Below are 12,958 nucleotides of genomic sequence, written 5' to 3'. Positions count from 1 at the left end.
CCACTAGGTCGCACTGTCTAGCTGCCTTCACACCATCCCACACCCCCTTGGAAATTTCTCCAGTTGATACCTAACCTATCCAGGTAACCAGACATACTGTTCCTTCCCACACACCCACCCCTAGGCAATAGCTAACATACACAGGTTACCAGAAATACTATTCACGCCCCTCAGAAGATACCTGTCCCGTCTAGGTGACCAGAAATATGGTTCCCATGCCGAGCCAATATCCTAACCTATTCAGGTTATCAGAAATACTGTTATATTGCCCTGGAAGCAGAACCCACCTATAATCTTGGGGGACAGAGAATGACTGACATGGGGTCTTCTTAAGGATACAGTTTCTGTCCTCAGAAAGCTCACAGGCCTTTGGGGATTAGAGAGGCTTCCTCAACTCTGTTTCTGTAGCTCTCCATATTTCTGAAAAAATTACCTGTGTTTTCTTAAGGGCAGAAGCTTAGCAGCTTCCCCACCCTTGCTATCTCCTTCTTTTATTTAGCATGACATTTCTATGTTTTCTAGAACTTTCTATGTGTCAGGAATCGTGCACTTTCCCATCATGAGGTAGAGACATTATTAGCCAGAGATGTCAGAAGGCTGAGGCCGAGGGGCTTAAACATCCTGCCCAAGGGGGTGGCTGATGTACACAGGGCAGCTCCTGTCTGCCTCTGACACGGAGCCTGTGGGGCTCCCACCTCCTCCACTCACTCACCAGGAGGAGCTTTGGGATGAACTGCTTTGTGATGTTGGAAACCAACCTCCATCCATCTGAATGAAAATCCTTAAGGTCCTCCTCACTCAGGCAGGGAGTTGTGAATGTCCCTTCTGTCCTGATGGGTGTCAGTATCAGTGAGTACAGGCACCTAGCCAAGATTTCTTCATTCGCTCAGACAATATTTATGGAACAGCACTGTCCTAGGGGTGGGGCTGAGCTGAACAAGAAGAACAAGAAGTCTTGTCCTCTGGAGATTACAGGCTCAGAGTGGGGAGGCAGGCAAGAAAGCAGAAGATTTAATGCAGGGGCCACAAGTCCAGCAGAGCAAGAGAGAGGGACGGGCCAGGATGAGAAATCTATGATTTTTAATAGAATGATCTGGAAAGGCTGTCTGGGAAGGTGGCCCTTGGGTGGCATCCCGAAGCAAGTGAAGCAAGTGAAGTGTTCCAAGCAGAAAGAACAGCAGGTGCAGAGAGAGCAGGAAAGTACCTGAAGACAAAGAGGCCCACTGTCTGGAGCAGGTGAGACGGATGTATGCCTCCTGGGCCATGCAGAGCACTTGGGGACCTGTGTGGCAATGGGAGTGGCCTAAGCCTACTTCTGCTTTAGGGGATTGCTCTGCCTGTGTGCTGAGAATTGGCAGTGGGGGACACGGGAAGAAAGAGGTAGGAGTTACTGCAGAGGTTCAGGGGGACGGCGATCAGGGCACCACAATGCAAGGTTAGCAAGCTGATTCTAGATACATCTCAATGTAAAAGAAACAAGGCTCTCATTAGAACATAAATCGCAGTGATTCGGCGTCCATCTCAGATGGATCCCATGAAATTATTTAAATATTCCTGTAAGTGATCAGGAGAACTAAGAACGACCTCAGGAGCTATCCGAATCTTCCTACGATTTTTCTTGGATAGAATGGGGCTGATGCTCATGAAGGAGGGAGAATTCCCCCATCCCAAAATCCTCCACCATCCCCTCAACCGCCACCTCCTGTGGGCCAACCAGATGGCTGGCATTTCTTAGCTGCTGCCTGTGGCATTCTCAGAAACCAAGTGGACACCCATGGTGGCAATGCTCTGGTGTCACAGTGGGTGTGTAGGCCCCATATAAGGACCTACTTCTGTGGGCAGAGCCCAGACAGACATGCCCCGTCAAACCTGCTTGTCAGCTGCTGTTCAGCCCAGACGAGACTATGCCACGGACCATCGCAGCCCAGGGAGAGGGAAGCAAGTGCTTGGAGTCTGTCCCAGAACAGGTCTGCCTGCCAGAAGGACGGTGCACAGGTCAGGATGGGGCCCCAGCTGTCCCTGTGGGTGAGAGGGCCAGGCTTCTTCTTTGTTACAGAGTGAAGGTTGTGCCTGGTTTGTGGGAGAGGAGAAAGCAGCATGTCCTGTTGCTTGGTTATAGCACTGGAACTTTCTCTAGCTGCTGAGTCCCACCTGAGAGCACTGTGGGCTGGGGTGGATGAGAGGAATCTAGTGATTTGTCCTCTTCCCTCCTGGTTGCTGCTAAGGATGAACAAAGAAGGCAGGTTTCTCAGGCCAGGGGTACAGTGAGTGACACCAGCTGCATGCTGTTCGTGAGGAAGACTCAACCAGGCATTCCTGGCGTGTGGCACTGGACTTGAGCTGAGGGTTCCTGGGAGCGCCCTGCCTCTGTGCTCGGTGATCACAAACAACCTCATCCACCACATTCATGGGCCGGAAGTTCTCTGTGCCTTTCTCTTTCTTTCCTGTTAGGGAGTTCAGAATGGAGGATGTGTGTTTGCATGTGTGTGTGCTTTCTCTTCCCCATCCCAAGCAAGAGAGGTGGCTGGCCCTAAGGGTCTGAGAAGAAGGCTAACAAGAGAGGGGTCCCCAGGAGCACCTGCTGCTCAGATGTCCAGGACACGTGCCAGCAGGCTCCTAGAGCTATGTAGGGTGAGAAAGGCGCAGGAGAGTGGGGATACCCTGAGGGTTCTCCGGACCGTTTCCTTCCCCTTAGGACTAACCCCTGTTTAACCTGGAGGTGAATTACAAATGCACTCTCACTTTCTGTTTGCTTTCTGAAATAGTCTCACTGTGCTGCCCAAGCTGGTGTCCAGCTCTTGGGCAAACACCACCCTCCCAAGTAGCTGGGACAAGAGACGTGCCACCATGTCTGGATCTCCCACTTTTTGTTTTGTTTTGTTTTTTGGTGGTACTGCCAATGAAACCCAGGGATTTATACATGCTATAATGTATATATACACCCCCCCACCGTCTCAGCTCCAAGTAGCGGCCTCCCCATTTCTTGAATTCCCATTTGGGGATCTGTGGCCATCTGCCGTGTCCCTCCCAGAGTGGACCAGAATGACTGCTGCTTATAACTTTGCCCCAGAAGAGCTTTGGGCTCCCAGAAACCTGGTGCAGGAGCTGGGTTAGGAGAGAACCTCTGGCTTTGCCTTTTCAAGCTTACTTTGCCAGAGGCAGGGTCAGCCCAAGGGCAGTGCTATCAGACCTTTCAGGGAGTCCTGTGACCCTTTGGAGGAGAAGGAGGGCAGGGGACGCCAGCCTAGCAGACCCTCCCAGGGCCAACTGTGGCCACCTGGACTCAGCCTGGGAAGGTTCCAGAAGTCCCCAAAGACCTTCAGGATTCATTTCCCAGCAGATCTGGACTCAGGGCCTGCTCGAAGACACAGGTGTTTGGAGCTCCAAGTCTCAGCTGCAGGCTGGGGTGTGGCCCTTGGTGTGTCAACAAAATGAAATACGGGCAAGCGTGCCAGGGTGTGGTTTGCTAAGAACAAGAATTAATGTTCCCTGAGCTCGGGTTTTGGGTCATTGCTCTCTGGCAACAACTTAATCACAGGGTCAATGGCCCTGGTCAAACAGTCACAGGTCAGAAATGCTCATTTTCCCGACTGCGTCTGACGCTCAAGCTCGGACAGGCTCAACATGGTTCAGTGCTGTTTGCTGAGTGATTTGGGGAAATATGGATTGCAAAAGATGCCCTTCTCCCCTTTATTACAGGGGAAGTCAGGAACCCTGCTCTGAGAGTAAAGGACAGTCATCTTGCTGACTGAGGCAGTCCTGCTCAACCAAGCCAGCCTTCTCCCTTCTGGGAGCTTTTGCAGAACTTTCCCCACTTCAGCCAGCACCTGTCATGTGCACTGGCACATTAGGACAGTCGTCCCTTCCAGGGCTAAGGCAAAAGCAGGAAAGGAGATATCTCTAAGATGGCCACTCTGGAGCTGGAGGGCCTGGCCTCTACACCTGTGAGTCCCTCCGCATGACAACTCGTCACCCAATGCAGGTCACTTCTGAGAGAAGAAGGGGGACACTAGGACATGGGCATAAAGGGGACCTGTCCCAGCCAGCCTGAGACCACAGGCATCTTCTGCTAGTATGAAACCCATTTCCTGCTTTGTCAACCAAATTAATTTTACTCTCTACTGAGATAGTGACTTTTTGGATTTTATGGGGCCCATAGTTTTTTCATGCTAAAAGGTTTAATCAATGCCAAAAAGAAAAAGAGAAGAAAGAAGAGGAGAAGGAGAAAAAAATGGAGGAAGAAGAGGGGGAGAAAAAGGAGGGGGAGGAGGAGGAGGAAAAAAAGCAGGAGGAGGAAGGCAACAGATTTCCTAAAATTCTACTTCCATAAATAGCAAGTATCAGTACTGAATAGCATTTCTGGAATCTCCCTTCTACTCTCTCTGTCTCTCTGTCTGTCTGTCTCTCTCATGCACACACACACACACACACACACACACAGAATAGATGAATAGACTGAATGGGTTATACACATTGAGTGACTGCTAAAACATAGATAAACTAATATTTTATAAAAATGTTTCCATGATTTCTTTTTTGGCTTTTTAAGACAGGGTCTCCCTATGTAGTCCAGGCTGGTCTGAGACTCATGATTCCCTGCGTCAGTCTACTGAGTGCTAGAATTACAGGTGTGTGCCACCACACCAGACCTTTATTCCATGACTTAAATGTAAATTTTTAATTTTACTTAAACTTAAAATTATTTAAAATGACAGAATTGCTAATGCAATAGAAATATTTTTCACTTGCAAAAATGGTGAGTTCTTCAAAATCCCTGAGAAATTTTGGGTAAGAGGTAATGAAACCTTGATAACTCAGAGACATTGTAAGATCAAGTCTCACCTGATATGACATCCCCTGAGGTCACTCCCCCACCGCCAGGCCTACCTTACCACTTCCCCTGCTTCCTCTTACTTTGTCAAGAAAAAATCTTCGTGTTTGGTTTGAGGACTGGCATTCCCACTAGAGGTGGAAGCTGAAGCTGCCTGTACTTGCTGAGTGGGACTTTCCTGTCCAGCAGGTCACCAGCCCTGGGTCAGCTCCTCCCGTGCAGGAGATGTATGGAGGTGTGGGTGGGGGGCATTGCTCCCACCTCCCCAGGCTTCCCTACTGCTTCACTCAGGTGGGCAGGCAGCAGGGGAGTGTCAATCTGTCCCTCCCTGTCCCTGGGGCCACCCCACCTTGTGCCCTCCGCTCTGCCATTTTGGAGTCACTCTTCAAAACTTGAGGAAGGAGTGGCTTTGTTCACTGTTTTTTGTGACTGCTTTTTTTCTTTTTAAAATTTTATTTTTTTGCAGTACTGGGGCTTGAACTCAGGGCCTTCACCTTGAGCCACTCTACCAGCCCTATTTTTGTGAACGGTTTTTTGAGAAAGAGTCTCATGGAACTATTTGCCAGTGCTGGCTTCGAACTACAACCCTCCTGATCTCTGCCTCCTGATTGGCTGGGATTACAGAAGTGAGACACCAGTGCCTGGCTAAACTTTTTTTTAAGATAATTTTCGTCTCATTTTTCCAGGAAGCGGGGAAGAGAGTCTGTGAGTGTGTCCCACAGCAGTGACTGCTCTCACTCATGCTCTTGTCACCTGGGGAGGTGTGAGGGGAACCCCAGATGCCTCTACAGGATCCACAAGCCCAAACCCAGCCTGAGAGGCATTCCTGGGAATTCACCCGAGTCAACTGAGGGGAGCAGAATTCTGGAATGAGGAAGCAAGGGTGTGGGAAGGAGGAGGGAAGGTGTGCCCAGAGTCCTGAGGACAGAAGCTCCAGGGCAGAGCACAGGAGCTGGCAAGAGAGGGACCAGGCTTGGGTTGGGGGCTGGGCAGTCAGGTGCCCAGGGTAATGGAGGCCTAGCCTGGAAAGAGGAGAGAAGGGAGGGGAGGGGAAGAAGAGGCAGGCATCCCATACATTGAGGACAGCCAGCCCTGGTCTCAGGTGGCAGAGCAGGCCAGGTCACTGTAGTTACAGCACTTCTGTCCTCCTGCATCCCAGCAGGAAGCAGGACCAGAGGGAGAGCAGGGCAGGTCACCAGCAGCTCTGGGATCTTTTCAATGAGCAGCTTCACTGAGTGTAATTCACATGCCTTATAACTGGCCCCTCCAGGATGTACGATTCCAGAGCTTTTACAATATTCACAGGCACATTCGAACCACAGTCAATTCAGTCCATCCCATCACCTCCAGAGGAAATCATCCCTTACCCTTTAGCTATTGGGATGCTGGAGACCCCAACAAACCAGAAAAGGGCTGGCCTTAGGTGCGTGCAGCCAGAGCACATAGCCCTGAGCTTGGTTTGTTGCTATCTGGAAATTCCAAAGACTTTTTAAAAAAACAAAAAACAAGTGCACTGTGTTTTCACCAGGCTTTGCAGGTTTTGTAGCTGGCCCTGTATTTAGAGGTTATTTGACAAGGAGGGTAAAGCCCAGTGGTGACTTCACACTGCAGGAATGGAGGCCAGCAGGGCCATATGCCCTCTCCAATCTCCGTCCCCATTGTCACTTCACTTTCCTCTGTGTCTGTGTCTCATCTCCTCTTCTTAGTGAGCTTTGTTTTTTTGTGAGACTGGTGAGACTGAGGTTTGAACTCAGGGCTTCACACTTGCAAAGTAGGCACCCTACTTGAGCCACACCTCCAGCCTTCCCTTCTTCGAAGGGCACTAGTCACTGAATTAGGCCCACTCTAGTGGCCTCACCTTGATTCTGTCTGTAAAGATCTATTCCCTGTTCCTCACCCTGTACAAAAATCAACCACAAATGGATCAAAGATCTTTGTAAGACCTGAAACTTTGACATTGCTACAGGAAAAAAAAAAAAAAAAAACAGGGAAAACAGGTCTAGGTAATTATTTTCTGAATAGGACTCCTATTGCCTAGGAAATAAGAGCAAAAATTGACAAATAGAACTGCATTAAATGAAAAAGCTTCTACATCAGGAGGTAGACATCAGGAGGATCATGGTTTGAAGCCAGCCTGGGAAAATAGTTCGTGAGACCCTATCTCGAAAAAAACCCTTCACAAAAAAAAGGGCTGGCCGAGTGGCTCAAGGCAAAGGCCCTGAGTTCAAACCCCAGTACTGAAAAAAAAAAAAAAGCTTCTACATATCAAAAGAAACAGTTACCAGAATCAAGACAATCCACACAATGGGAGAGTCTTTGCCAGGTACTCAACAGATAAAGAATCAATACCCAGAATATGCAAAGAGCTCGGAAAACTAAATAGCAAAGAACAAATAATCCAATTAGTAACTGGGCAAAGAACAGTTTTCAGAAGAAACAAATGGGTAAAAAATGCACAAAGCCATCTTGAGCATCCTTAGCCATAAAGGAAAAGCAAATCAAAGCTACACCAAGATGCCATCCCACTCATCAGATCAGCCGTCATCAAGAAACCAAACGAACAAATGCTGACAAGGATGTGAAGGACAAGGGACCCTTGTACACGTTGGTGGGAATGTAAATAGCGCAACCACTGTGGAAGTCAGATGGAAGTTCCTCAACTCAAAATAGACTTACCTTTTTTGTTTGTTTTTGGTAGTACTGGGATTTGAACCCAGGGCTTCAAGTTTGTAAGGCGGGACCTCTACCACTTGAGCCACTCCTCCAGCCTCTCCTCCACCCAGTAGACTTATCCTATGACCCTGCCATATTACTTTGGGCATATATGTGAAGGAGTGTAAGTCAGTACACAAACACCTGCAGGCCCATGTTTACTGCACCTCTCTTCACAATAGCCAAACGGTGGAATTAGCCAAGATGCCCAACAACTGGTAAATGGATAAAGAAAACGTGGCACAGCCAAGTACGGTGACTCACCCCTGTAATCCTAGCTACTTGGGAGGCTGTGATCAGGAGGACTATGGTTCAAGATCAGACCCACAAGTCCAAAATATCCAGACCAAAATGGACTGGAGGTGTGGGTCAAGTAGTAGAGCCCCTGCTTTGCAAGTGGGAAGGCCTGAGTTCAAACCCCAGTCTCACCAAAAAAAAAAAAAGATAATATGGTATAGATATGCCCTAGAATATTACTCAGCCATAAACAAGTGAAATTATGTCATTTGCTGTAAGACGGATGGAACTGGAGATCATCATGCTGAGTGAGACAAGCCAAGCTCAGCGGATCTAAACTGATGATGATAACGGGACATGATGTGAAGGGAGATGGTCTGAAGGGGCCAAACGGAGGAGGAAAGTATACCTTAGTGTGCTAGAGGTGTATGTTCGAAGACAGCATAATGAAACCCTCCAAACTTAAAAAAAAGGGGGGCGTAAGAGGGGAAATAAGACCATAATGGAGGGGTGGACTTGTCCAACGTACACCGTAACGTGTATGGATTTCCACAAAACCGCCCCTTGTTATTACTATATACCAATTCAAAATATTAAAAAAACCTGTTTTTTAGAAAAAAGATCTATGCCTAAATCAGGTGACAGTCCCAGGTCCTGGGGTTGGGACTTCTTTGATGTGTTGGGGGACGCAGCACCCTGGCTCACAAGCACCAATGGATCACTGTTCCTAGAGGAAGCCGGGCCTGAGCTGCTGGAGGGCTGCTCTCTGGCTCATCCTCTCCACCCTTGCCCTTCCCCGGGCCCTCCGCCCACCCACCTTCCTTCTTTGCATGTAGAGTCTCAGGAGAAGGCCTGTGGGGGACAGACCTGTGGACACTGGGTCCTGACTGCACATGTCAACTGTCCCTGGTGTGCGGTTCAGAGCTCAGGCCCGGTCTTGAAACCCGTTTCCCCTGCCAAGGGAGCTTGCACAGTGGCCTGAGAACCCACAGCGGACGTCTCTCCTGTGCTCTCCTGGAACAGAGTTTACCTTTTCTCTTTATCCTTTCCACTTGCATTAGTTTCTGGTGCCCAACTGAGTTTTGGAGCAGGTCATGTGTTTGAAATAGCTGCAGGCACTATCCTCAAGAGGACTTTGGCTTCACCCCCTTCCTGCCCAGCCCTGTCCTAGGCAGCCTGCAGAGAAGACGCCCTAGCACACCCCTGCCGGGAATTGGGGGACACCTTGGTTGCAGAAGTTCGTCAGATCCCATTCCACTGCCTGGAGGTCCTGCAGAAACTGACCTGAACCTCTTCCAGTGAGTTCCTGCTGGGACCCGGGCTCTTGCGATGGACTGTGTGCAGACAGGACACCCCAGCCATCATGTTCCATTCTTAGATTGCTAGGGTAGATTTGCTCCGGGTTTCTCAGCTTTTTTAGTGCACAGGCCACTGTGAATCGGCTCTGGCAGATTCAGCCTGTCAGCCAAAAAATAAGAATCAAAGTATGGAAACTTGTGGGTCTCAGAACACCTCTCACTTGCTCCCAGAAATGCATGAGGATGTCAGCATAGCACTGTGTGTGATGGAGAAAAACTAGAACCGGCCTGGCGTCCACCCTCAGGAGCTAGGCCAGCTATGGCTCCTTCATATGACCGAACCCCAAACTCAGCTTAGAACGTAGCATGGGTGTGTCAATATGATAAAGCCCGGGCTGCTGCTTGCCTAGCATGGGAAAGCCCTGGACTCCATCCCCAGCACCACACGTGCACAAGCACACACGCACACACACACACAAGAAAGCTAAACCTCCGAAACATGTAGCAGGTAATACCCCATGCAGAATGGAAGTGTTTGCGTAAAGCAAGAGTGAATATTAAAGATATTGCTTATGTAAAGCTACTGTTAGCTTGACGTATTAGGCAAAAATAACTACTGTACACAGTCACAATGTCAGTAGACACATCCACCTGTAGGAATGATTTTTAAAACAGGCTTAGCTATCACCTCTGGACAGAAAAGAAGGGAGGGAGAGGGACTGGAGGGGAGAAAAGGTGTCAGTTACTTCTTTATGCTGCATTTCCTTAAAAAGAGCTGTAGAGCAAAGTGCTAACTAAGGCAGTTGAATCTGCAGTGTGGTCCCTGGATGCTTGTCATATCTTTTTGTTTCATTTGGGAAGAGTGCTTTTTACAAAAGGGCAGCTACAAAGTACAGAGAGCTTTGCAACAGTTACCTGTATTTTCTGAAAGTGTAAAAATGGGTGAGATCCAAGAGAAGTCAGGACAAACCAGGAGCATCGCCCAAGTTATTTTTAGGAAACAGCAACAAAATGCAAAGGTAACAACTGAATTTGTCTGGTGGATTGCCACGCCCTCCCCTTTCCTGGAGAAGTGTGATTTATTACTGCAAACCCATTTCTTCCCTGCCATAAACGCTTTGAACACAGTCTGGCCTGCGGAGCTCAGGGAGGGATAAGGCACTGCCCAGAAAAACAAACACAAATCCTAACGGTAGAACCCCTTATGGGGACAAAGATTTTTCCAAACGTTTTTGGACCAGAAATGCTGCACTTTAAAACACAGAATACATCCGTGCACCAAAGACTCAGCTTGTATTTGTGGCATCTTTTGTATGTGCTTGAAACAGTCCAGAGCTTAAAGGTGTCCTTTCATGGTATACGTGTGTGTACGTGTGTGTGTGCGTGTGTGTGTGTGCACACTCGTGGTACTGGGGATTACACCCAGCGCCCTGAGCATGCCAGGCAACTGCTCCACCGCTGAGTTACATCCCAGCCTCTCCTTGGGTGATTTAATGGACTAATGACCTCATATCAGTGCCAGGAAGGCAGAGAGAGTGACCCTGGCAGGAACACAGCTGTGGACGTGGCTTGCCTACAAAGCCAGGGCTCCCAGGGCTTGTTCCTGTTGGAGTGGGTGGCTGAGCAGGTGACCGCTAAGGCCCTTCCCACACAAGGTCTAAGATTCTAGACCGTGGACAGGCCCCAGCCTCTGCTGCTGGCTTGCTTGGTGTGCTTGGTCCGAACAAAGGCAGCATGTGAGACCAGCCTGTGCAGCCCGCCTGACCCCTCAGGGACTTGTCCACCCCCCACAGACAACCACCCTGCTGTTGTCTCTGCTTCTCCACCCTTTGCAAACCCACGCCCACCCGCAGAGCCCTCTGGGCCTTTGGTGGGGCCTTCTATGAGCTGGGCGTTATTCTGTAACAGTCCTACAAAGTGTGGCCCTTGCCCATTCCTACACCCTCACTGGGCTGTAACAAAGGACCACAAGCCCGGAGGCATTTCTTCTCTGGCAGTGCTGAAGACCAGAGGTCAAGGTCAAAGTGCATCAGGGCTTAGGGCTCCCTGAAGACCCTTCCTGCCCCTCCGACTCCCCGCAGCTGCAAGCAATCCTTCACTTGACATGGCTCCCATGAAAAAAAAAAGAAAAAGAATTAGTGCCCCAAAGAAATCCCTCTGACATACCACAGGGGAGTTTCAGGGGTAGCCTTGCCCCACAACCACCTCCCTTATGTCCTCCAAAGAAGTAGCCAAGTCTTTTTCATTGTAAGAATTTTATTTTGGAGAAAAAAAAATAAAAATAAAAAGAGAAAAAAAAAAACCAAAGTGAAAAAAAAAAGAATTTTATTTTGGGAAAATCTATGGGCATTTAAAAACCACCAAGGCCAGGCACAGTGGTAGATGCCTGTAATCCAGCACTTGGGAGACTGAGGCAGGAAGATCTCTAGTTAGAGGCCAGCTGGGGCTACATAGTGAGATCCTGCCTTAAAAAGTTTTTGTGGTTGTTGTTGTTGTTGTTATTTTTTCTCAGTACTGGGGTTTGAACTCAGGGCCTACACCTTGAGTCACTCCACAGCCCTTTTTTGTAAAGGGTTTTTTGAGATAGGATCTCGAAGAACTATTTGCCCAGGCTTGTTTGAACTGCAATCCTCCTGATCTCTGCCTCCTGAATAGCTAGAATTACAGGCATGAGCCACCAGCACCTGGCCTTAAAAAGTTTTTCAGTCAATAAAATAAAATAACAAAAACCATAAAGAGAGCCTCATGGGGTTTATCAGGAGCCTGTTCCCCCAATCTTCACCCCATTCCCAGCTCCTGCATTCCAGCCCCATTCTCTTCCAGCCAGACCCTGTCCTCTGTCCACACACCTGCTGTTCATGTTCTAGAGAGGCCATCAGTCTTGCTTCCAGAGAAAAGGACATTTCCTGAACAAATACATAAAGCAGCATTTCCTGAATGCAGAGCTACTTCCCTTATTTGAGATTAGCCTTTCAAAACTAAATATTTCTTTTCTTTTTTTTTCCTCCAGTTATTTTGAAAAACTTTGTAAGCGTCTAGGCTGGCTTCAAACTCTCGATCCTCCTGCTTCACCCCCCTGAATACTGGGACTACAGGCATGCACCCCTGTGCCTTGCTACTTGTTTTAAGGAAACGCTCCAAGTGACCCAACAAGGTATGAACTATTGGGGTTGGTTTAAGCAGATTGTGCTGTGGGTTTGATCTTATGCAGCAGCAGAATCCAGAAATAGCAGTGGTTGTAAAATGTCCAAGAGGCAGCCTCGTAGAGGGGCAGAACCTCCTTCCAGCTCCCTGGTCAGACTGCTTCTGCAACCTCCTGTTCAATAGGCTCCATGCTGGACGTGTGCCTTGCCTCTGCACGGCTGCCCTGAGCCCCCTCCCCCTGCCTGCAGGTGGAGTCAGTCATGGGCAGGTCCTTAATGGACAGCCACCTGAGGAAGGGACAGGGAATGACTGCTCCCTTTAGTACTGATCAGTAGTCCCTCACATAGGGCCATTACCTCCATGCTAAAAGACAACAGGTGCCCAAGTAAGAGCACTTTTCAGATGCGTGTCCTGTCCCCACTCCTTACCTGCCTGGCACCCAGCCCCTTCCGTGTGGAGCACAGCGTGCAGATCACCACTATGCAGACTGCACACCGTAGACCGCCAGGACATCTCCAGATACTGGACCAGGGTCCAAATTCTCAGATTTATTTTAGGGTTTTCCTGGTGCTGGGATAAAACCCAGAGGTTGTGTACAATGCTAGGCAAGTACTCTGTCAGTGAGTCACATCCCTGGCTCCGAATGGGACTCCCATTTGACGTAATTCCTAATTCCCCTCCCATAACATGGAGACATCACAGATATACCATGTATCTGAGACTTACGTACATTGCG

At 48.9% G+C, this 12,958-nt stretch overlaps 1 protein-coding gene across 5 annotated transcripts in view; it reads left to right on the top strand.

The window, feature by feature from the left end:
- Positions 1-955: 955 nt before the first annotated feature.
- The window catches only part of Card14 (caspase recruitment domain family member 14), a 40,359-nt gene continuing 28,356 nt past the window's right edge, over positions 956-12,958 (top strand). The window contains exons 1-3 of one of the 5 annotated variants that reach the window (XM_074044939.1): positions 956-1,236; positions 1,881-1,995; positions 12,089-12,232. The gene's annotated coding sequence lies outside the window, so the exon portion shown is untranslated. The other 4 variants (XM_074044942.1, XM_074044940.1, XM_074044941.1 and 1 more) reach the window with 4 other exon arrangements.

The sequence above is a fragment of the Castor canadensis genome, chromosome 11 (genome assembly GCF_047511655.1).
Source record: "Castor canadensis chromosome 11, mCasCan1.hap1v2, whole genome shotgun sequence".
NCBI lineage: Eukaryota > Metazoa > Chordata > Mammalia > Rodentia > Castoridae > Castor > Castor canadensis.
Note: the sequence above shows the minus strand (reverse complement) of the source record. Positions and strands in the feature narration are given on the sequence as shown.